Here is a 27,809-nt window from a genome sequence, read left to right as displayed (position 1 = left end):
ACGCCTACGTGGAGGACGTGTGGTGGGGACTCGGTCGAGTAGGGCTCGGCCCTACATATACACGCCGAATACACTTATCCCCCCATTTCTTCAATCCGAAATAGCTGGAGTAGGAGGGGGCTAAGAAATCCTTTGATCGAGCAACATAGGGCCGAAAGGCCTTTTTAATTATTTTTAATTTTTTTTTGTTTTTAATTGTTTTAATAATATATGTATAGATTTTTTAGGTTTTAATTGTTTTAATAATAATATATGTATATATATTGTTTTAATTTTTTAAAATTAAGGTTGAAGGGATTTCAAAAGCATCTTTCAACAATAGTAAATACAATCAATGATTTTAAATGGCTCAATCAATGTATCCTCAAATGGAAAATACAACCAAAAAAGCATATTTGATCTATAACTCCCTGATAGCTGACAGATCCTCAAGTACAATGCTTTGTTTTGGAGTCAACCAAATCAGTAAGCCTAATCCTTTATGACAACATTCTCTATTTTATTTTCTACTACCCAAAATTGAGAATATATCTTTTGTGGGTCCAAAGTTAAATATAAACACCACTATAGTGAGATCCATCTCCCTTGTGAATGGAATTACCACTAATATAAGAGAATATAATTTACAAACAATCTCTCTAATTAAATTCAAGCATCCATGTATAGCTTCCAAGAGTGTCGGAGATACATAACATATACATAAATATTTGTATAGTCAATGGTGCCTTAATCCTAACAAAATTGTTTCAAGATCCTTAAGTACTTTGTTGGTTTGAAATGGTGGTTTGTTTAGGAGATCTTTTAGTTTCATGGATTACCAAAGAATATCATATTAAATAAAGGTAAGTTTGATACAATCATATTTGAGACACCTGGATAATGTTAAGGTTTTGGAAAATCCTACATGAAATTGAGAAGTAAATTAGACTATAGATCAACCCATCACCTTAAGATTGATCAACAAAAAGAGAGTGAACGAAATTCTTGAGGACTTGTTATTGATGTAGAATTTAAGATTCAATAATAAAGTTGAGAACTTACTTACCATTAATTGAGTTTGCATATGATAAAACTAACCATAAACACACTTCTCATTTCTTCATTGGAGGTTCGTAAGCAAGTATTGTATGCTTAACAAATAGGAAGACTTGGTAGTTGTAGATGCAAATGAACTAGAAAGGATGAAAGACCAAACTTAGATTGATTAGCAATTGAGAAATGTAGTGGATTTTTAGAAAATTTATAAATGACAAAAGAATATGTCAAAATAGTCATGTATCAGAGAGTGTTTCTAATTAATTAGCCATTGACAAGCTTGATTAATTTTTGTCTTCCAAATCTAAGGAGCAAGGTGGTTTGATTGATGGAAGACAGATCCTTGATGGAGTTGTGATAGCAATGGAGGCTATTCATTCAATGGCTTCCTCTACCAAGAAAGCTATGTTTATTAAACTTGACATGGCCAAAGCTTATGATAGGGTGAGTTGGGATTTCTTACAGAAGATCCTTTTGGCTTTTGGTTTTGGAGAACAATGGGTGAATTGGGTTCTTAGTTGTGTGACTTCTACCTCTTTCTTAGTTCTTATTAATGGGGAACCCTCAGAATTCTTTAGTGCTTCGTGGGGGCTTTGGTGAGGGGACCCTTTATCTAGCTATTTATTTATTCTCATGGCTCAAGGTCTTGACAGATTTCTCACTTCCCAAGTGAGACATGGTCTTATTCAGGGCTAGAGTCAGAATAATTCTCTACCTCCCTACTCTCATCTTCAGCTTGTGGATGACACAAGTTTGATGGGCAAGGCTAGAATCAATGAGGCAGTGAATTTCAGGAGAGCTTTGGATATCTATTGCAAATCCTCAAGTTAGAAAATTAATAAAGATAAATCATCCATATATTTCTTTAATACCTGTCGACTTATTCAGAATAGGATTGCCAGGATTCTTAGATTTTAGATAGGCTCCCTTCCTTTGTTGTACCTCGGGATTCCTTTAGATTTGGGGATTTAGCATGAAGATTTTTGGCAAGGAATTTTGGACACATTTTGTTGTAAGGTTAATCATTGGACTTACAGGTGGTTATCCTATGCTGGAAGAGTGATTCTTCTGAAGACTGTGGTACAAGTGCTTCCCATTTATAGGTGTTTTGTGTAGCCTCCCCCCTCCAACTTTGTAAGACAGTTCGATGCTCCTTCCCATCAATTTATTTGGTTTGGTAGTGTTCTTTCTTCTAAGTAGAGTTTAGTTAAATGGGACTCTATTTGTAGACCGATACATGCTGCGGGTCTTGGCCTCGGATCTATTGCTTTGGTTAGTAGGACCTTGGGAGCTAGGCTATATTGGAGGTGGTGTAATAGTCAGAATCAGGACTGGGCCAAGATTTTAACCCAAAAGTATCTCCCTGGTGCTGATGAACATGAGGTGCCTCATCTTAGTTTAGTGGGTAGGGGCTCTTATATCTGGGATACTCTTAAAAAAGGTTCCCAACTTATTAAAGATGACCTTTTTCTAGATTTGTAATAGAGGCTCTAAAGCTCTTTTCTAGCAGGACTCTTGGGATGGTCATCCTCCTATTCTGTCTAGTTCTCCACAGCTCTAGCCTCTTTGCAACATTTTCATTGATGCTGGATGGGTTAAGGTGGAGAATTTTAAAATGGTTAGGCACATTGGACAAGTTGAGGCGACTTGTTGGAAGGATCCTCTTGAATGGCCCTTGGGTGGTTCGGATGAAGATTATGTGGTGTTTGTTAATATCTTGGAGGGTAGGTTATGTAGTTCCCTCAAGGAGAGAGATATTTTGGCTTGGGGTCCTAATCCAAAAGGCAAGTTTTATGTTGCTGAAGGTTATTTTCAACTTGATAGGCAACTGCATGGCCGGACGGATGTTCCCTAATGGAAGAAGGTTTGGAATAGCTTCTTTTGGCCGAAATGTAATTTCTTCTTATGGCTAGCTGCTCAGAGGAAATACCTCATGTGGGATAATCTTCGTAAGAGAGGCTTCTTGGGACCATCTATCTGTTATCTTTGTATGGATAATGAGAAAGATTGCTCCCACTTTTTATTTCCATGTCCTTTCTCTAGGGATATTTGGCACAAGTGTTGGGAGGCTTGGCAACATGCTTGTTTTCATGCTACCTCCTTAATTGAATTTTGGGATAGCTTGGGCAAAGCCCCAGCAAAGACATTTTTTCTTCAAGTGGCCTAGGCTATTGGGCCAGCCCTTATTATCTAGAATTTGTGGCTAGAAAGAAATTGGAGGGTCTTTTGTGATTCACATATAGCGAGTCCTCAACTATGGCAGAAGACAGTTAATAGGCTTGAGGAGACAATCTTGGCTAAGTGCAATTTGTCTGAAAATATTGATCCGGGTATTATGCTATTATAAGGAATATGCAATTGGAAAACATTAAAATGGACCGTACTGTTGGAAATAGATCTCAACATGAAAAGCAACGGATAAGTAGAGATGGAAGGTGGATTCCACAGCCTATGGGAATCTTAAAAATTAATACAAATCGCTCTTCTCATGGAAATCCTGGACATGCAAGTATTGGAGGTATAGGTAGAGGTGATGATGGTTGTGTAGTGTTTTTCTTCTCTATTTATATTGGGTAGCACACTAACAATCTTATGGAGGCCCTAGCTATTAAGATTTTTGTTGAGCGAGGTTGTTCTTTAGAATGGAGGAAGATTATTTGTGAGTCGGATTCTCAGATTGTTATGGACATGTTGAACAAACAAAATTTGAATGATGTGAGTTGGCAATTAGCTTTTGTGGTCAGACAGATTTTACAACTGTGTAATACATTGGAATTTGTCTCCTTTTGTCATATTCCCAGGGAGTGGAATAGAGTGGTTGATTGTCTGGCCAAGTGGGCTTTAGAGCATGTTGATGGTTGGGATTTTAGTGGAAGGGATGGTCTACCTCCTAATAATCTTGAAACTTTAGACAAGTTAATGCTAGAAGACAGGGTGGTGCAAGAGCACCCAGTGGTGTAAAATCAATTTCCCTTTTATGTTTGTTTCATTTTCATTATCATTTTTGAGGCCCTTTGAGGCTCCATATGATCTTGGTTTTTGGTGTAATTCCAAAGTAGTTGGTGTCATCTTTCTGAGGGCTTTCCGAAAAGGTATTATCATTGGAAATACGATGGTTGGATCTATTGCTAGGGTCACTAGACTTTGTAGTGGTGGTGTTGGTGGTTCTTTTTGGATCCTTTTAATTTTTGTTGCTATCATGGTGGGCCTAAGGCTTGTTCTTTCTATTTCTATGATTTTTGAATATATCTTTACCCCCTTTATTTTTAAAAAAAAAAAAAAAATTGTCTTCCAAACTTGCATCTCACATTGTGGAACCTTTTGAGATCCTAGAACCCTTTGGTGCAATAACTACTATATAGTTAGATATGAAAGCATCATATCTAGAAGTTACTTTGCTTTTCACCTATAGGTTAACATTGCCACTAACCCTAATTAGAATTTATAATATATTTCATGTATCAGTCTTCAAGAAACATGATGTTCATGAGTTCTATGTTCTTGAATAACATGCTTTTCAATTTCAAGATCCAAAAATTGTTTTGGTTGTAAAAATATTGAGCATTCTTGAGATGCATCAATTTCATTGTGGAATAGTGAGATCTCCTAGTATAAGGTATAATAGGACTAGTATGTTGAGTGAAGTGCAACATGAGTAGATGTAGCTAATACTTCGGTAATGTTTCCTTATTTGGTTACCAAGCATCATGAGGACACAACCTCTATGTGGGAGGTTGTCATGACAACCCCCTATTTGAATGTTGGAGTTCATATTGAGCCTCACAACTCCCAAGAATTACTTACAATAAGAACACCAATCACATCTAGAGAGAAAAAGCTATGATTGCAGGCTATCCAACTTTGAGATTTGATCTAGAAAAACATTTGATATTGAAATGAATATGAATTAAACTAGATTAATTAGATTAAATTGTACACTAATAAATATTATAATTTTTATGTTAAATAAGTTCAGGTGTATGTTCATGTAATGTGTTTTTCAATTTAATCTTTAAGTTTCAATGTTTATAGGTCACAGTTCATTTGATTTGTTTTGTTTAAAATGTTTAAAGCATATTTGTACAATGTTTCATCTTGTTTGTGGCATACATCATATATGAACTTATTTTTAATTCAATTTAATGTATAAATGCAGATTCACACACACACACACATACATATATTCATACATTTCACATCACATCTAGATATGGCTTCTAGTGGTTCACAACATTTTTCTTCTGAGAAGAGTGTGCATCCTGATCCTCGGCAGACCTCACGTAGGTCTAAGACTCCAGAGAGTACTCTTGAGAATTCAGAGACTACTCGTACTCGGACTATTTTGAGAATGCAGTCCTCTCTAGTGCAGTTACAATGGACTTTAAATAACACTCCTACACTGCCCAATAGGGATAAATTAGAACATATTAGAGATGAGAAGGTATGTATGATTGAGCTTGCTCAATCATACAACCCATAAGATGACCCTCACATTGAGCATTTTTATAGGACTTTATCTCACACTATCTATGGCATTGTTAAATAGAAAACAATAGATAGAGATGTTTCTATAGTGAATGTAAAATCCATGTTCCCATTTTACATGGAAATAGCTGTGGTTAGAGGATATTGGGTCACTAAATGTGAGGATCCTATTGTCACACCATTCATATATCACAAATGATTGGTGACACATCATAGGTGGTCGCTGAAGGATGAGCCATCCTCAATATTTCTGCAAACAATTGTATGCAGAATTTCATCTAGGATATGATGTTGATTACATAGATTTTCCATGACATGCTGGGTAGGGTAGGGGCATATTTGCAGACAAATTAGACACCGTGATACACAACCATCCAGTAAGGGGGAAATGGTGGCTCAGAACCTTTTGGTTTTTTTGAAAGGTTTGGATTTGGTCAGAGGTGGTGCTGGTGATATGGCAGTTGAGGAGGCACATGTTGGCATGTATTCTAGCATTTCCAACATTGCTACTCAGGTTGATGAGATGACTTCTTATCACGTGGGGAGATATATGTTGTGTTCTTATACTGCCCCTATTGTTGATGAGATAGATCCATTTTATGACCCATATATTCATTATGAGCTACCATCACCTGCAAAGATTGCACAATTACCGGAGAATCGTCTGCGCCAGATGAGCTCCTATTTAGTGAGTGATCTTGTGGATGCTTATCAGGATCTCTCTACATTACATGGGGTCACTCCTTAGCAATTGCCTAAGTTCATTAGATGAGTACTTAAGAGATCCTCAACTAGAACCAGCCATGGTGGAGGAGATTTAGAGCCTGGTAGTTCCAGGCAGGAGGATATTTTGATACCTTCTACAACTCCTAATACTACAATGCATCCTACACCATAGACTCCAGCAGTTCGACGATGAGATTTTTCATCTCTTCTTATGGATGACTTTATTGATCTAGATGTCATGTCATTACACTCTTCAGAGATATCTAGCATCAGGCGTGCATTCGAGGAGAGGAATAAGGTAAGAAACCAGATTTTGATTTAAACTTAGTTGTATATACAAATTTTCTATGTATTCACTACCATTGACATATTTTTTTAATTTTAAATATATATTACAGAAGATTATGATGGCCACAAGATATGGGGATTTGCAAGAACTTGGTGATCGTATTTATTAGGATACACAAGTAAATTTATATTTAAATTTAAATTTAAGTTGACATCTGTCTTATTTTTTTCCTATTCATCAGGATCTGCTATATAGAATTTTTTTTAATATGGAAATTGTGTACACAATGTAGGCTCGTGGAGTAGGCGACAAATCATATCGGGGATTAGGACAGGGTCCAACATAGCTCATTATTGTTATATGCATGCTTGCTTCTTTTATTCTAGATATATCTGACATTTGTATTATCTATATGTTGTGGACATTTCTATTATTTGGATATATCTAACATTTATACATGTTGTGGATATTTTTATTATACATGTTGTGAACATTATATTTCTATTATGCACTCGATTTCTATTATACATGTTGTGGATATCTAGATATTATACATGAACTATGGACATTGAATTTGTAGCCTTATTTTAGACATTATACCTGGACATTTGATACATGTTACATGTTTATCTAGACATTTCATGTGTTACATGTTTATAGACATTTCATGTGTTGTACATGTTTATTTTATGTGTTACAATGTGCTCTCACTTTGAATTAGGTGCACTCTCACTCTCCTAATTCATCAAAACCTTTCCTTAATATTTATAATTTATTATTTAGTACATAATTTAGTCGAAAAAGGATGTCTCAACCCGATCATAATACATGCTAAATTAGTATTCATTTTTCTCAAACTCATTGTTTTTGAATTTGTCTACTTAGTTGTGTTACATGTTTATAAAACCATTGTTCACCATGTCAAAAAAACAAACTAGATATGATCCAATATATATCTCTCTGTGTGTGTGTGTGTGTCTATATATATATATATATATATATATATATGTTCTAATTAAATATGAGCTCAAACTCTAGTTCAAATATAAAATTATGAGCTACAAATACAAGTTAGATAGCCTAAGTTATCTCCTGGTACATATAGTCTGGATCCTCTCTATCTTTTATTATCTCTAAAAAAATTTCACCTTCTTCAAAAGGTAACGTCCACTTTTGGTTAACATGTCCTTTTTTTGGCAATGTCTCAAATTGTAGCTTTGTCGCTGTAACCAAGTGAATGTAATGTAGAACTATTTTTCTAGATATGTATTCAATAAATTAAACACCATTTTTGTCTATCTTAGTTTTCTAACAATGCGTGCCTTCTATAACAACTGAACCAGTTGGATATGAATGTCCATCATCAAGTACAGTTACTTCTGGCAATTTGAATTTTACTTTCGTGCATCTCAGTAGATAATAATCTACACCTTGCACATCGTTAGGATCCATAACCACAACAAAATATCACCTATGTATGTACATCTAGATGACACCATATAAATTTAAAACAAAAGTAAGATGTAGATGAAATTTGAACATCACTACATGATCCAAATTAAAATTAAATAAAAGAACATGTATGCACACACACACGCCTATAACGACTAAATCAGAAACATGTTCATAATCAACTGAATATATAGGATCATGAATTTCTATGTCATTTTCATCATCTTCATAAGGAGGCATTCTGATTAACTCTTTCATATCCCATTGTGAGACATATCCATTTGAAATATTCTCACATTGACTCATTGGATTGTCCTCAACACAGTCAGCACAAAAGCATGATTTTTCTCTTACTTGAATCAATGGAGGCTTGTGGTGTCCTGTAGTCATCACTTGATGTAAACTTCCAATACTAAAAATTATTTAAAAATTGTAAGGATTAGATTGATCAATACCCGTTACAAATATGAAATGAAAAATAATCTTGGTATATCATCCTTTATGTCTTTGTCAAAATTACATAGGAATGAATCTTTGTATAGCTAGAGATGAAGACTTATGCATGATAATATTGTGCTTCCTCATAGCTTCCTCCAATGCTACTAGCCTTGTGAAACAACGTGCATCACTATGTCCTAGTTTTCCACCAAAGGAATATTTTTTCTTCTTCTTCTTAGACTTGGAAGATGATTCTCCTAACTTAGGATGAGAAGGAGGAGGATTATTCTTCTAATCATATCATCTTAGGCTTGGGGGGAGGATCACTAGTTGTAGATGAATCTGTCTTGTAATTCTTCTAGTTCTTACCCCTACCCTTGGAAGATTGAGCCACTAATGCATGACTCTTAAGAAGAGAATCCATCTAAATCAACTTGCCCTACTCCCTAGTCAAATAATCATAAAATAACTCAAAAGTAGGAATCTTATAATCTTCTCTCATAGCATCCATGCTAGAATAAAAGGTAGAGGCAAACACAATGAAAGGGCCTTTGAGCTTAGATAGAATCAAGAAGATACATTTCTCATCATCTTTCTCTTGACTACATCCTTTCAAACATGACCAAATTAGTTTGAATTGTGCAAGGAAATCTTGAATATTGGGAAATGCATCTAGAGAGAGAGGTGAGGTCATCTTTAATCAGTAAGATCTTAAACTGATTGATCTTACCATACAACTCTGCAAGCTTATCCCACACCTCTTTAGGTGTGTCACACTCAATAATATGAAATAATAGGTTATTTGACACATGAATACCAATGAGACCTTTCACCTCATCTATTTTCATTGTATGAGAAAAATTATCAAATTCCCTAGTGAACTTGGGTTGGGTTGCATCCAACATTCGCCAAAGACCTCGAGATTGCAATAATTGAGTTATCTTTAGCTTCCATTTGTGATAATTATGTGGTGTGAATGGTGAAATCCTTGGGTCTCACATTATTTATGAGGGAATACACAAAGGACTACAAAGAACTATACATCTTCATAGTGGATACAGAAAAGACTTGTAATTCCCAAAACACCTATTTTACCAAGAGTGTAACAATAACAACTCGCAAATTCAAGCTATAAAAATTAGCATAAAATGGAAAAATATTCAAAAATTACCTCCATCACAACATAGGTCATTAAATCAACTTTTCAAATATATTTTTCATAAAAAAAAAACTCTATATGCAAAAGTTATGTGATTTTGGAAAAAAATGCCCATTTTAGGCATCACAATAGTCCTTGGTCACTCTTCATGTGACCACCAAACAAAAATATGACAAAATTTTTAAGGCCTTTAGGTGGTTCAACAAATAATTTAACAAAGTGATCAAACACAAAAATGCCAACTAAACAAGCAAAAAAACATCAAAGTCCCTTCAAGTAGTGATTAGATCTACTATACGAGAAAGAATCATGCCCACACAAATCAATTTCTACAAATAGACTAGATAACATAAATTTATTTTTCCAAATGAATATGGAAAAAATAATTATCAAAACATTATACCTCAAACACGGTGGGAACTCACTAAGTAGGAAGGGGTTCTAGCCACCGTCGTTTCGATGCCATGTTGATACATCCAAGATCGTATGTTGCAAACCAAAGCGCAAAACCTTCAGCTGCAATGAGAAGAAACTACCAGATATTTATCCAATAAATGTACATAATGCATTGATGAGAATGAGATGTTTACAAATGTAGAGACCTTGTGCTTATAAAGCATAATTCAAGAGAGTAGTGTACAGACAATGAGGACAAATTTCGCAATCAAGAATAAGAATAGGTATAACCACTCGAGCACAAAAAATGATATACCTAACTTGATAGCTAATATACAACTACACATCTAGAAGATTATCTATCCTTAAGTAAACTTAAGAAATTTTGTACAACCTAAATGTGTACACCAAAAAAATGATCCCTTGATTTGTTAGGTTATATACATGTCCAATAGAATGGATTAGAATAGTTACAAATATATCCACAAATAGGACATGATAATGTAAGGGAGAGAATTCAGGTTTATGTGTGAAAAAAGGGTTGAAGGACTTTCTTCATATTGATAATCAAGGTAAACCAAAGACATTTGACATTACTGTCTTAAAGACCAATTTTACAAAAAGAGATAATAAAGACCAATGAAAGAGTTTAACTTTCTCTAATGGGGGAGAAGGCATTAAATATTTTCACATGTGTTATTATTCTTTGATGAAAGAGAACATTTAAAAAGAAGTAGAAAGATAGTTTTGCTAACTATATAACCACCACCAATGCTAACTATAAAAGCCACCATAAGTACTATCTAAAAAACTTAGCAATGTAATAGAATATATACTATAATTCCCTCCTTATTACATGTTTCATACATATGTACCCTTGAAAGAATAAAATTCACCTATCAAGGGACTCCTCCTTAAGGGTAACACAACAAAACTTATTGATTACATAAATACACATTATTTAGAAGTTCTTTCTTTCAAGATTTTTTTTTTTAATCAAGTGGAACTCATTCAAGATGCCTTGTGATCCTAGTAAAGGGTGTAGCCAAGTTGAATTCTTGAGTTTTTTAGTCTCAAATTCTCAAATCATAGACCCCAAATTATTCAACAATCCATATTGAGCTCTACACGCATAGACCTACATCAATCAATCTATTGGTTATTACAAAGATATAATTCTTGATCACAGTATTGGAAACTCTTTGGAAGACGATCCATGTTGGAATCATCACCAAAACAATATATCTATTCTTCAAATTTGGTAGCATCAAAAAAGGAAATCCAACAAACCAAATACATTTATCATGCAAAGCACTAGCTGAAAGCAAAAAACTATCTTGAGATGATAGAAAATCCTTCATGTTCTAATACCTCAAACTTGCAATTGTGAATGCTCAAAGTTCAAATTCACGAGGGTTCATTCTTGATCTTGAAGTAAATATGCTTCAAAATAGGAACAACTTCTTCCACCTTCAATAATTGTACATCTAGAGTTTATTCTAATCCTCCTCTCTATGTAGAGCTTCACACGGTTGTCTTTTTCTCTCAAAAACAAAATATCACTAGAGGAAGCAATACAAAATTTGGTAGAGGGGTAGCTAGTATAATAGACTTTTGGTCAATTCCTCTAAAATCAATAAGCCCATACAACGAAGCTTCCAAAGGATACATTAATTCTCTAGCAAATTAGAGAAAGAGGAGCATCATCCAATGCCTGTAAGTAAAATAATTGTACACCAAACTTTCTAATGTTCCCTCAAATAATTGTACACCAAACTTTCTAATGTTCCCTCAAATAATTGTACACCAAACTTTCCAATGTTCCCTCTGCATATATCTAACTATGTACAACTTTGTAATTGGATTGAAATAGTGAACTTGCATATGATTGAAATAGTGAACTTCCATATTTGAAATAGTGAACTTGCATATGTTCCCTCAAATAGTTGCAAAGTAACATGCATGTCAATTTGAGCCATGCATGCTAGATAACTATTTTATATCCTTCCCTTTTAGTTATTAATGCCTTCTCCTATGAAAGGTGGTTTATGATGTTTTGAATAGTGAAGGGGAAACTATTGGCTTTCTATTTATCAAATTTTAGAAATTGATTATTTTTCAAGAAAAATAATGGTTTTTAAATAAAATATATATGATGAAATTGCATGCATGTGTGTTAATAAGAAAATTACTTACATTTTGGTGGTGAAATGTTCTTAGAAATACACCAAAATTGGGTGTGTTAGTGAAATTTAATAATTTTAAGAATTAATGTCCTTGAGATTGCATTGCATTGTGCTAATGTTATTTGATCTAGTAAGGTAAATTTTATAAATTATTTAGAATTAGGATGAAAGAGCAAAAAAGCATTAAAAATAAGTATTTTTATAATATTTTTAACACTTACAATTTATCATATATGAGATCAAAAAGTATAATTTTAGACATTTAGACTACTTTCATTTATATTATCATCAATACCTAATATTTAAAGTATAGATTCTAGAATACAATAATATAGTCCTTTAAAACATCAAACAAATAGGTGAAAGTTAGTACATAATACCCTGACAACTAGAACATTGGGTCAGTTATCATCTATTTGAGGACTTGATTTCCTTTCAAGAGACATTTGAATTCATCTAAATTTGGATCTATGTTGCAAGTGTGTCAAGAGTTCCATCAACAAGTAAAAGTTAAAGGAATATTATAATAGAAGTTAAGGTCATTATACTGTCAACTCTTAATTAATTAAAACCTTAGGGTTTCTCAAATATAGTATAGAACATGCGTCTTAAGTTTAAAATTGAAACTTTTGAGTAGCATTACTTCTAAGCCTAGTTAATCACTACTCCTAATCCCTTTCTAGATTGACTTTATTGATTCATGATAGTATTTTATCTATTCTAACAAACTTGTCCAATATTTGTTTTCTTCACTCACAAGGGTAATTGATTATTCAAGTGTGTCATTATTAAAGAATAATGATCTATATCATTGTCTAGATAATTGTATATTTTTTATAATTTTGGTAGAATTCATCTAAATATGAGCTTTTTAAGTGTTATTCTTTACTCTCCCTTCTACCTTACTTATTTTCCCTTGTTTCCTTAGGTCTTTTTCCTTTGAATTCTTGTCAATATTTCCACTCTTTAAAACCATTTTTTATTTCATTAATTTTTTCATCATTGAAGATTTAATTTATAACAATATTATTAATTGTATGGGCTTTATCTATTGCAAATGCTCCCTTTTGTAAATTGATATTAGTTTGTAATTTAAAAATGTTAGATTTGTAACATACCTCTTAAAAATATTCTATGGTATTATTGATGGTAAGGTTCTCATCATTGAAGATTTAATTTATAAATATTTCCTTAATTTTTATGTTGAAATCCTTTTTTCTTTAACATTTTATCCTTTTTATCAACTCTAACTTGTTGTAACCATAATTGCAATCATTTCCGGTTAAGCTAAGGTATCAGTCGGCAGACAGTAACGTAAGAAAGTTGATAATTTAGGGCGTATCAAAGCAGAGAAGAGGATTTTCCAATCGACAAAAATTATGTTAAAATGGTGAAGTTGTCGTCTTGAATGGTGTTACAATGAAATCGAAAGAAAAGGTTACAGAATATATGATTTCTTTGTTTTGATTGGGCACTAGAAGTAAACGTTCTCCCACGTTTGTTGAAACCCTGATAATAACGCCCATGAAACGGATCATACGAATCATACGAAGGCATCATGTAATCCAAGCGGATATTTGAATGGCAACTCCCACGACTGCAATCACGACCACGGCTCAGACTGCTGCCAGTCGGGGAAGCAATACCCACAGTACAAATGCTCGCCCCCCGTGATAGGCAATACTCCCGCCACACTCACTCTGAATGGGTTTTAAACATCATCAAATGCAACATATACAACTAACTACTCATATGCATTAAACATCTAGTAACAAGATATACAATTAATCATCATGAACATAAACTTAAAAACATAATCATAAGAACTCATTACCCAAGCAGAAACAAACACAACTTCACAATTATTCTTCCCTAAGGTATCTCAACGTCATTACCTAATCTACCCATAGAGCATAATCACATAAAAAATATACCATCATAATTACTACCATAACCCAATGCATTCCAATTCAACTAACATTATCTCTTTCATGCATATATTTATATCTATATGAACATTCACTACTTTATCTATCATTAATGCAAATCCCATTAAACTCCTATGATTCAATTTATGGACACCAATCCAAATGTTCCTAACCCCAATCACTTATTCAACATCCTAGCATCATTATTCCATCTCCAATGCTAATTACCATATTATTAGTCCATTTCCTATAATCATCATAGACACCCACATAACAATAAATGCACATCCATAGAATGAATTCCATTAATAAGCATTGTCTAAGATACAACATTACATTCTCTTACAAGTATTATGATCATGGCCTAATACATCATCTAATCATTAAATATACATCAACCATATCAAATCAAGGAGCATATCTCTCAACTACCAATACAATTACATCATGAATTCTACAAGATACATAAGCCATATGAATCTTCTACATCAATCCACTACGAATATCCACCCATAAGCTGAAGAGATTTAAAAATCTGAATCCATGCACAAGAGCAACCAATGAAGAGCATCGGGCAATGGAAGAAGGCATCAGACCACTTGCCCATGTAGAACCACCCCTTTGGCTAGGAGATGACACTAGATCCCACACCCACTTGAGGTCTAGGCTGACACCTAACAACCAAAGGATAACACTCTACACATCACATGGCTAAATCAAGCTCAATATAAACATAAGACCTCCAGAAGCATCATGACAACAAAGCTTAAGGAACTAGGATCCACATGTAGGGAAGAGTTTCATCACATGCTATCACCAATAATAAAGTATATTGTAGAACTCAGTTCCGACATCCGTGATACACATGCAGAATCGTCTCAATCTTTGAGAAAATCAAGGGAGTATGCTTGATCCGGTTACAAGATCTGCCCATGCCTCACTCCGACTACACTAGAAATCTAGCCATGAGATGGGGCACCACACATCTACTTCTTATCTTATTAAAATCAATTACTACTACCCAACCCACCTATGATTAATTTATTATGGTATCACTTGATTATTACAATAAACCTCTAATGAGCTATCCCAATGGTCTAGACCTTGGCTCCATAACTCAAAGAATCCTAGCATTCCATTCCTCATGACATCGACAGACTCATGGAAGCCCACTCTCCCTAATCATGCTCCTAGGCCTTAGGGTAACATCACACATATACAAGAATGAGGGCTCTCAATACAACATTACCCGATTTTAACCAAGATCTCCATTACAAAAATATCAACACCAATCTTGCACATATACAAATCTGAAACATAATGTCATATCCCCATTCAAGACCTCAAAACAATAAGATTCAATATACAATTAAATAAGTTTTAATTAAAGTTTTAAACTTATTACTAAAAGTACAAGCATGATATCACAGAACCATCAAGACCGTTACTAGTCCATCATCCATATCCTCAAGATTAGATATGAATATCATTATGCTAATAGATAGATTACTCATGGGTGAAGACTAAGTATATACCTGAATGGAGATGATTACAAGCTGATCCGATTTGTATTCACAATCAACAAGGAATCAGTGAAGATAATCCTATAGAACATTAAGCTGAGAGTCGAGATGTCATCCCATGGGACACCCTTCATACGCACAAGACATATGTTATCCATTAAGATAATAAACATTATTCAAAAAGGTCTCATTATAATATTGGTTATGGTTCAGTAACACTCATTATCATATCAATTATGAAATGATAACAAATCGACCTCTTATGTGAAAAGATACGATCATAGTCAAGATCATGATTAAATAAGTAATAGCATTTCAACGGACTTGTGAAGAAGAAGAGGCACAACCTTTGGAATAAAGAGTTCCCACAACTTCAAAGGAGGCATGAAATTATAATAATACATCTGAAATACATTTGCAAAGGAAGGGGAGGAAATCATAGGAAAATTATAAAAGAAATATTATAAGACACAATCGGATCAAAACTTGCATCGTAACTCCATGGAAGAAATCAAGATGTGGAATAGAGAATCACAAAATGTAACAATCAACCAGCAACAAGAAATTGCATAAGATCATTGCCCAATGCAAACACAACTTGCATAGAATTATCAATATAATCTAAGGAAGGAGGTCCTCTTTTCTACTCTATAGGTTGAAACACAAAACAGCTACATATTCTGACTATTACATTAGATACAGAGGAGTTACTAATCATAGAACATCCTTGCATAAACATCACCGAACACATCAACAATGGCAGAGATAATCCATCTGCACCAAAATTGATTTTATTGCACCTAGCATATCATATATATATATATATATATATATATATATATATATATATATATATATATATATATATATATATATATATATATATATTGACCAAAACCATTTTGCATACACAGTTATTAAATCAGAGAGAGTTATAAAGTTTAAAATTGATATCAAAAGGCTAAATTATGGTAGATCCAAAATGGGGATATCAGTGGTATCAAAGCAATGATCCTACCATCCTGTAGGGTAAAAAGATAGATGAGGAACAACACTTTCAGATTTATAGACATAATTGTTTCTAGCAAACATAGAAAGAGTGACAACAAGTTCATTACATGATCCATAATCACTCTTGGAAGAGAAAATGGAGCTATTTGCAAATTGGAAGATCATCATCAATATACTTATCGAAGACAACTATGTTTGAGAATGTATAGATCATGAATTAATTTACCTAGAGTAAAAGTTGGAATGAAGCTTAAATATTAAGAAGGTCAATGGAAGACCTATAAATAAGCCTGGAACAAGCTTGAAGCATTTATAGAAGATTTATAAAAAGAATGTATGCAGATTGGAGTATAGCATTATTTATCAAACCATCAAGGACTAAATGTAGTGAATCCAAAAGGAAGAAGATATTAAAACATTGAAGAAATAAAGTAAACACATAGAGAGGTGACATGTCTCAAGGAAGCCATCACCCTAGATGAGTAGGATGACACAAAGAAGGTCAATCCTCTCTAAGTATAAGGGCTCATGGAAGCCAATACCCTAGATGAGTAGGATAATACAAAGAAGGTCCATCCTCTCTAAGTATAAGGACTCAAGGAAGCTAGCACCCTAGATGAGTAGGATGACACAAAAAAGGTCAATCCTCTCTATGTATAAGGCCTCAAGGAAGCCAAAGGTCGACATCTTGGCTCAAGGAATCCAACACCCTAGTAGAGTAGCATGACACGAAGAAGGCCATTCCTCTCTAAAGAATAAGGGCTCAAGGAATCCAAAGATGGACAAATTGACTCAAGAAAGACAACACCCTAAGTAAGAATAATAGCTCAAGGAAGCCAAATGTGGCCGTCTTGACTCAAGGAAGTCAACACCCTTAGTAAGAAGGATGACTCAAATAAAGTCAGTCCAATTTAGTTATAGAGAGATGGCTCAAGGAAGTTAGTTTCTCTAAAGATTGGGTAGAGATTGCGCAATGAAACCAATCTCCCACATGTGGATTGAATGGCTCAAGGAAGTCAGTCCCTCTCAAGTTGGGCAATGTCTCAAGGAAGCTAGTCCCTCCAAGTTGGAACAAATGCAATAAAAACTAAGTAGTAATTTTTCTAATCTTTATCATTATTTTGATTTATAAGATCACATGTTTCGTACTACTAATCTATGTGCAGGTTCATCAAAGAAAGAAGACAAGAAAGAGAGGAATTTCTTCAGGACAAGCAAATTTAAGAGGGGGAGACTGTCATGTCCCCATTCAAGACCTCTGAACATTAAGATTCAATATACGATCAAATACGTTTTAATTAAAGTTTTAAACTTATTACTAAAAGAACAAGCATGATATCAAAAAACCATCAAGACCGTTACCAGTGCATCATCCATATTCTCAAGATTAGACATGAATATCATTATGTTGATAGATAGATTACTCATGGGTGAAGACTAAGTATATACTTGAATGAAGACCATTACAAGATGATCCAATTTGTATTCACAATCAACAAGGAACCAATGGACATAATCCTATTGAACATTAAGCTGAGAGTCGAGCTGCCATCCTCTGGGACACCCATCGTATGCACAAGACATATGTTATCTATTAAGATAATAAAAATTATTCATAAAGGTCTCATTATAATATCGGTTATGGTTTAGTAACACTCATTATCATATCAATTATTAAAAGATAACAAATCGACCTCTTATGTGAAAATATACGATCATAGTTAAGATCGTGATTAAATAAGTAATAGCATTTCGATGGAATTGTGAAGAAGAAGAAGCATGACATTTGGAATAAAGAGTTCGCACGTCTTCAAAGCAGGCATGAAATTATATTAATACATCTGAAATACATTTGCAAAGGAAGAGGAGGAATTCATAGGAAAACTATAAAGGAAATAATATAAGACACAATCTGATCGAAACTTGCACTATAATTCCATTGAAGAAATCAAGATGTGGAATAGGGAATCACAAAATGTAACAATCAGCCAGCACCAAGACATTGCATAAGATCGTTGCCCAATGCAAGCATAGCTTGCATAGAATTGTCAATATAATCTAAGGAAGGAGATCCTCTATTCTACTCTTTAGGTTTAAACATGAAACAACTACATATTCTCACTGTTACATCAAATACATAGGAGTTACAGATTACAGAACGTCCTTGCTTTAACATCACCGAACACATCAAGAATGGAAGAGATAATCCATCTGCACCAACATTTATTTTATTGAACCTAGCATATCATATATATGGTCCAAAAACATTTTGTATACACCTAGCTGATAAATCAGAGAGAGTTATCAAGTTTAAAATTCATGTCCTAGTGATAAATTATGGTCGATCCAAATTGGGGACATTATAGTTGTATCAAAGCAATGATCTTGCCATCCTGCAAGGTAAAAAGATAGATGAGGAACGACACTTTAAGATTTACAGACATTATTGATTCTAGCACACATAGTAGCAGTGACAACAAGTTCATTACATGGTCCATGATCACACTTGGAGGAGCAATTGGAGCTATTTGCAAATTGGAAGATCAAAATCAACATACTTATTGAAGACAACTATGTTTGAGAATATAGATCATGAATTAAATTACCTAGAGTAAAAGTTGGAATGAAGCTTAAATATTAAGAAGGTCAGTGGAAGACCTATAAATAAACTTGGAATAAGCTTGAAGCATTTATAGAAGATTTATAAAGAAGAATGTATGCAAATTGGAGTATAGCATAATTTATCAAGCCATCAAGGACTAAATGTAGTGAATCCAAAAGGAAGAAGATTTTAAAACATTCAACAAATAAAGTAAAGACATAGAGAGATGACATGGCTCATGGAAGCCAACACCGTAGATGAGTAGGATGATACAAAGAAGGTAAATTCTCTCTAAGTATAAGGGCTCGGGGAAGCCAATATGGGGTGACATGGCTCAAGGAAGCCAATACCCTAGATGAGTAGGATGATACAAAGAAGGTCAATCCTCTCTAAATATAAGGGCTCAAGGAAGCCAATACGTGGCGACATGGCGCAAGGAAGCTAGCACCCTAGATGAGTAGGATGACACAAAGAAAATCAATCCTCTCTAAGTACAATGGCTCAAGGAAGCCAAAGGTGGGCAACTTGTCTCAAGGAATCCAACACCCTAGTAGAGTAGGATGACATGAAGAAGGTCATTCGTCTCTAAACAATAAGGACTCAAGGAAGCCAAAGATGGACAACTTAACTTAAGGAAGTCAACACCCTAAGTAAGAATAATGGCTCAAGGAAGCCAAATGTGGGCAAGTTGACTCAAGGAAGTCAATACCCTTAGTAAGAAGGATGACTTAAAGAAAGTCAGTCCATTTCAATTCGAGAGAGATGGCTCAAGGAAGTTAGTCTCTCTCAATATTGGGTAGAGATTGCTTAAGGAAACCGATCTCCCACATGTGGACTAAATGGCTCAAGGAAGTCAGTCTCTCTCAAGTTGGGAAATGGCTCAAGGAAGCTATTCCCTCCATGTTGCAAAAAATGCAATAGAAACTAAGTAGTAATTTTTATAATCTTTATCATTACTTTGATTTATAAGATCACCTTTTTGGTAATACTAATCTATGTGCAGGTTTGTCGAAGAAAGAAGACAAGGAAGAGAGGAATTTCTTGATGAGAAGAAAATTCAAGAGGGGGAGACTATCATGTCCCCATTCAAGACCTCTGAACATTAAGATTCAATATACGATTAAATAAGTTAGTAATTAAAGTTTTAAACTTATTACTAAAAGAACAAGCATGATATCACAAAACCTTCATGACCGTTACTAGTGCATCATCCATATTCTCAAGATTAGACATGAATATCATTATGTTGATAGATAGATTACTCATGGGTACAGACTAAGTATATAACTGAATAGAGATGATTACAAGATGATTCGATTTGTATTCACAGTCAACAAGGAGTCTGTGAAGATAATGCTATAGAACATTAAGCTGAGAGTCGAGATGACATCCTATAGGACACCCATCATACAGACAAGACATATGTTATCTATTAAGATAATTAACATTATTTATAAAGGTCTCATTATAATATCGGTTATGGTTAAGTAACACTCATTATCATATCAATTATGAAAAGATAACAAATCGACCTCTTATGTGAAAATATACGATCATAGTTAAGATCGTAATTAAATAAGTAATAGTATTTCAATGGACTTGTGGATAAGAAGAGGGATGACCTTTGGAATAAAGAGTTCCCACATGCTCAAAGGAGGCATGAAATTATATTAAGACATTTGAAATAAATTTGCAAAGGGAGGGGAGGAAGTCATAGGAAAACTATAAAGGAAATAATATAAGACACAATATGATCGAAGCTTGCACTATAATTCCATGGAAGAAATCAAGATGTGGAATATGGAATCACAAAATGTAACAATCAACCAGCACCAAGACATTGCATAGAATTGTCAATATAATCTAAGGAGGGAGGTCCTCTATTCTACTCTACAGGTTGAAACATGAAACAACTGCATATTCTCACTATTACATCAGATACATAGGAGTTATAGATTACAGAACGTCCTTGCTTAAACATCACCGAACACATCAAGAATGGCAGAGATAATCTATTTGCACCAACATTGATTTTATTGAACCTAGCATATCGTATATATGCTGACCATAACCATTTTGCGTACACCTAGCTGTTAAATTAGAGAGAGTTATCAAGTTTAAAATTCATGTCCCAGTGATAAATTATGGTAGATCCAAAATGGGGATATTACAATTATATCAAAGCAATGATCCTGCAAGGTAAAAAGATAGATGAGGAACAACACTTTTAGATTTACAGACATAATTGTTTCTAGAAAACATAGCAGTAGTGACAACAAGTTCATTACATGGTCCATGATCACACTTGGAAGAGAAATTGGAGCTATTTGCAAATTGGAAGATCATCATCAACATACTTATCGAAGACAACTATGTTTAAGAAAGTATAAGGGCTTAAGGGAGCCAATATGGGGCAACATGGCTCAAGGAAGCCAATACCCTAGATGAGTAGGATAATACAAAGAGGGTCAATCCTCTCTAAGTATAAGGGCTCAAGGAAGCCAGTACGGGGCGACATGGCTTAAGGAAGCTAGCACCCTAGATGTGTAGGATGACACAAAGAAGGTCAATCCTCTCTAAGTATAAGGGCTCAAAGAAGCCAAAGGTGGGTAGCTTGGCTCAAGGAATCCAACACCCTAGTAGAGTAAGATGACATGAAGAAGGTCATTCCTCTCTAAAGAATAAGGGCTCAAGGAAGCCAAAGATGGACAAATTAACTCAAGGAAGTCATCAACCTAAGTAAGAGTAATGGCTCAAGGAAGCCAAATGTGGGAAGCTTGACTAAAGGAAGTCAACACCCTTAGTAAGACAGACGACTCAAAGAAAGTCATTACATTTTAGTTAGAGGGAGATGACTCAAGGAAGTTAGTCTCTCTCAAGATCGGGTAGAGATTGCTCAAGGAAACCGATCTCCCATATGTGGACTGAATGGCTTAAGGAAGTCAGTCCCTCTCAAGTTGGTCAATGGCCCAAGGAAGCTATTCTGCCCAAGTTGCAACAAATGCAGTAGAAACTAATTAGTAATTTTTCTATTCTTTATCATTACTTTGATTTATAAGATCACATATTTGGTAATACTAATCTATGTGCAGGCTCATCGAAGAAAGAAGACAAGTAAGAGAGGAATTGCTTTAGGACAAGAAAATTCAAGAGGGGGAGACTTTCATGTCCCCATTCAAGACCTTAGAACAATAAGATTAAATAGGTTTTAATTAAAGTTTTAAACTTATTACTAAAAGAAGAAGCATGATATCACAAAACCATAGAGACCGTTACCAGTCCATCATCCATATTCTCAAGATTAGATATGAATATCATTATGCTGATAGATAGATTACTCATGGGTGAAGAATAAGTATAAACTTGAACGGAGATAATTACAAGCTGATCCGATTTGTATTCACAATCAATAAGGAATCAATAGAGATAATCCTATAGAATATTAAGTTGAGAGTCGAGATGCCATTCTATGGGACACCCATCGTATGCACAAGGCAAATGTTATTCGTTAAGATAATAAACATTATTCATAAAGGTCTCATTATAATATCGGTTATGGTTTAGTAACACTCATTGTCATATAAATTACGAAAAGATAGCTAATCGACCTCTTATGTGAAAAGATACAATCATAGTTAAGATCGTGATTAAGTAAGTAATAGAAATTCAATGGACTTGTCAAGAAGAAGAGGCATGACCTTTGGAATAAAGAGTTCCCACGTCTTCAAAGTAGGCATGAAATTATATTAATATATCTGAAATACATTTGCAAAGGAACGAGAGGAAATCATAAGAAAACTATAAAGGAAATATTATAAGACACAATTTGATCGAAGATTGCACTATAATTCCATGGAAGAAATCAAGATGTGGAATAGGGAATCACAAAATGTAACAATCAAGCAAACCAAGACATTGCATAAGATCGTTGCCCAATGCAAACATAGCTTGTATAGAATTTTCAATATAATATAAGGAAGGAGGTCCTCTATTCTACTCTACAAGTTGAAATACAAAACAACTGCATATTCTCATTGTTACATTAGATATTGAGGAGTTATAGATTAGAGAAAATCCTTGCATAATCATCATCAAACACATCAAGAATGGAAAAGATAATCCATCTGCACCAACATTGATTTTTATTTCACCTAGCATATCATATTTATATTCACCAAAACCATTTTGCATACACCTAGCTGTTAAATCAAAGAGAGTTATCAAGTTTAAAATTGATGTCCCAGGGCTAAATTATGGTAGATCTAAAATGGGGACATTACAATGGTATCAAAACAATGATCATGCCATCCTACATGGAAAAAAGATAGATGAGGAACAACACTTTCATATTTACAGACATAATAATTTCTAGAAGGCATAATAGTAGTGACAACAAGTTCATTACATGGTCCATGATCACACTTGGAAGAGAAATTGGAGCTATTTTCAAATTGGAAGATCATCATTAGCATACTTATCGAAGACAACTATGTTTGAGAATGTATAGGTCATGATTTAATTTACCTAGAGTAAAAGTTGGAATGAAGCTTAAATATTAAGAAGGTCAGTGGAAGACCTATAAATAAACTTGGAACAAACTTAAAGCATTTGTAGAAGATTTATAAAGAAGAATGTAGGTAGATTGGAGTATAGCATAATTTGTCAAGCCATCAAGGACTAAATTTAGTGAATCCAAAAGGAAGAATATATTAAAAAATTCAATAAATAAAGTAAACACATAGAGAGATGGCATGGCTCAAGGAAGCCAACACCCTAGATGAGTAGGATGACACAAAGAAGGTCAATCCTCTCTAAGTATAAGGGCTCAAATAAGCCATATGGGGTGGGATGGCTCAAGGAAGCCAATACCCTAGATGAGTAGGATGATACAAAGAAGGTCAATCCTCTCTAAGTATAAGGGCTCAAGGAAGCCAATACAGGGCGACATGGGTCAAGGAAGCTAGCACCCTAGATGAGTAGGATGACACAAAGAAGGTTAATCATCTCTAAGTATGAGAGCTCAAGGAAGCCAAAGGTGGGAAGCTTGCCTCAAGGAAGCCAACACCCTAGTAGAGTAGGATGACATGAAGAAGATCATTCCTCTCTAAAGATTAAGGGCTCAAGGAAGCCAAAGATGGACAACTTGACTCAAGGAAGTCAACACCCTAAGTAAGAATAATGGCTCAAGGAAGCCAAATGTGAGCAACTTGACTCAAGGAAGTCAACACCCTTAGTAAGAAGGATGACTCAAAGAAAGTCAGTCCATTTCAGTTAGAGAGAGATGGCTCAAGGAAGTCAGTCTCTCTCAAGACCAGGTAGAGATTGCTCAATGAAACCAATCTCCCACATGTGGACTAAATGGTTGAAGGAAGTTAGTCCCTCTCAAGTTGGGCAATGGCTCAAGGAAGCTAGTCCCTCCAAGTTGCAACAAATGCAATATAAACTAAGTAGTAATTTTTCTAATCTTTATCATTACTTTGATTTATAAGATCACATGTTTGGTAATACTAATCTATGTGTAGGTTCATCAAAGAAAGAAGACAAGGAAGAGAGGAATTTCTTGAGGACAAGTGAATTCAAGAGGGGGAGACTGTCATGTCCCCATTCAAGACCTCTGAACATTAAGATTCAATATATGATTAAATAAGTTTTAATTAAAGTTTTAAACTTATTACTAAAAGAACAAGCATGATATCACAAAACCATCAAGATCGTTACCAGTGCATCATCCATATTCTCAAGATTAGACCTGAATATCATTATGCTGATAGATAGATTACTCATGAGTGAAGACTAAGTATATACCTGAACTGAGATGATTACAAGCTGATCAAATTTGTATTCATAGTCAAGAAGGAACCAGTGTAGATAATCCTATTGAACATTAAGCTGAGAGTCGAGATGCCATCCTATGGGATACCCATTGTACGCACAAGACATATGTTATTTGTTAAGATAATAAACATTATTCATAAAGGTCTCATTATAATATCGATTATGGTTTAGCAACACTCATTATCATATCAATTATGAAAAGATAACAAATCGACCTCTTATGTGAAATTATATGATCATACTTAAGATTGTGATTAAATAAGTAATAGAATTTCGACGGACTTGTCAAGAAGAAGAGGCATGACCTTTGGAATAAAGAGTTCCCACGTCTTCAAAGGAGGAATGAAACTATATTAATACATATTATTTACATTTGCAAACGAAGGGGTGGAAATCATAGGAAAACTATAAAGGAAATAATACAAGACACAATCTAATCGAAACTTCCACTATAATTTCATGGAATAAATCAAGATGTGGAATAGGAAATCACAAAATGTAACAATCAACTAGCACCAAGACATTGCATAAGATTGTTGCCCAATGCAAACACCACTTGCATAGAATGGTCAATATAATCTAAGGAAGGAGGTCCCCTATTTTACTCTACAGGTTGAAACATGAAATAAGTGCATATTCTCATTGTTACATTAGATATAGAGGAGTTACATATTAGAGAATGTCCTTGCATAAACATCACCGAACACATCAAGAATGACATAGATGATCCATCTATATGAACATTGATTTTATTGCACCTAGCATATCATATATATACTGACCAAAAACATTTTGCATACACCTAGCTATTAAATCAGAGAGAGTTATCAAGTTTAAAATTGATGTCCTAGGGCTAAATTATGGTAGATCTAAAATGGGGACATTACACATAACAAGTGCCATAAAACCAACATTTAAATCAACAGCCTCATGAAACTAAATACACATATGAGCAAGGTGACGTATAAATCCTTTTGCATAGTCAAATCATAGATCACCTATACAACGAGGAACTAGTCCTCTCATTGGAGAAACATGTATATCCTCCACAATAAGGAAGATGCATCTTATTGAAGTAAATATGATGTAAACCTCAACAACGTATAAATTTCTCTTGCCGGAGCTAAAACAACAATAAAAATACTCAAAACTAAAGCATAATCCATTCTAATAATCACAAGGAAATCATTAAATGCCTCTAGTACAAGGGTAGAACAAGAAAACCAACCCAGAAAGCTACAACAACAAAAAAATACCATTAACAGGGGAGTTTAGGGCATCCATAGGAAAGAGTAGTGCATAGAGCACTTCTTTTAGCACATAGAGAACTTCTTTTAGTGCATCCATGTTAGAGTCTAAAAATAGAAGATAGAGAAAATTGGTGCATATAACACATACAGTAGGACATATAGCACCCAAAATAGCATGTAGGGCACAAGTTTTAGTGCATATATCTCAAATAATGACACATACTAGTAAAATAGTGGTGCATACACTATAATAATGCATTCACACATTGCTTTAGTGCTTGACTCAAATGCACAAAAATGGAAATAAACAAGATTATGAAAACTCTTGGCAAGAAGCATTGATAGAAAAACATCGCCAAGGTCTACCAAATTGGTAGAAAAACAACAATTGCAGAAAGACTGAGCCAACATAAAATATTAGCTTCTGAACACAACATAATAGTTTTGGATGCTCACAAAACACCTTTCGACATAACTCAGAAGAAATACGCATAGGGATAATCATGGAGAATGCTCACAAAAAATATAAGGAATATAAATAATAATCCCCCCCAATATATTTGTTTCTCCTTAACTATACAGTTAATATTCAACATTTTCAAATCCTCCCAATCCTTGCAAACAATCTATACCCAGAGATGATGCAAACAAGCTTTCGAAAATCAAATGCAAAGAAGAAAAGATCCCCAACCCAAAATAATGAAGATTGTAAAAATAATAGTTGAAGAAGAGTAGTCCAAATTACGAACCAAGCCAAATCCAAGCTCCAAGAAAGCAAACTCCAAATTACTGAAAATTTCCCAGAAGGCCAACCCCCAACAATGCATAGGAAGCTCAATAAATGGAAAATTAAGCTAAAACTATAGAAACATGTTGGCCAATCATAAAATTGCATAGAAATATATTTCATACCAATCCTCTCCAAAATTAAGGTAGTAATAATAAATATTATTTAATTAACTTATGCAATATACTTAACCAATCATAAAATAGGGTAGGTAAGGAATATAATATTTAATCAACCCAACAGGTAAAAGGGAAATAATAATAATAAATAACCATTAATTAAATAAACCATGGGCACTATTAAACATAAAATCCCAATAATAAAATAACCAAGGGTAATATAAATAAATACCCAAATTAATATTAAGGCCTCAACTATAAAAATAGATAATAATTCCAAGAGACTCGATTAATAAAATAATTAAACAATAAATAATAAATATCCAATAAACGCTTAAATAAATGAATAAATATTAATAAATTACCCAATAAATAATTAAATGTCAAATTATACTTTAATTCAATTAATTTAAATTATATGAATCAATTATTAATTTATTATTATAAACTATATGAGCCAATTAATTAATTAACAATTAAATAACCAACAATCACAACACTTCAAGACAACTCAACAAGAGACAATGCAAAATACCACATGACGCTATACGATGACTCAACTCAAGATACTAGACTAACAAGGATATC

The sequence above is a fragment of the Cryptomeria japonica genome, chromosome 3, assembly GCF_030272615.1.
Source record: "Cryptomeria japonica chromosome 3, Sugi_1.0, whole genome shotgun sequence".
NCBI classification, from domain to species: Eukaryota; Viridiplantae; Streptophyta; class Pinopsida; order Cupressales; family Cupressaceae; genus Cryptomeria; species Cryptomeria japonica.
This window is presented reverse-complemented; position numbering follows the sequence as displayed.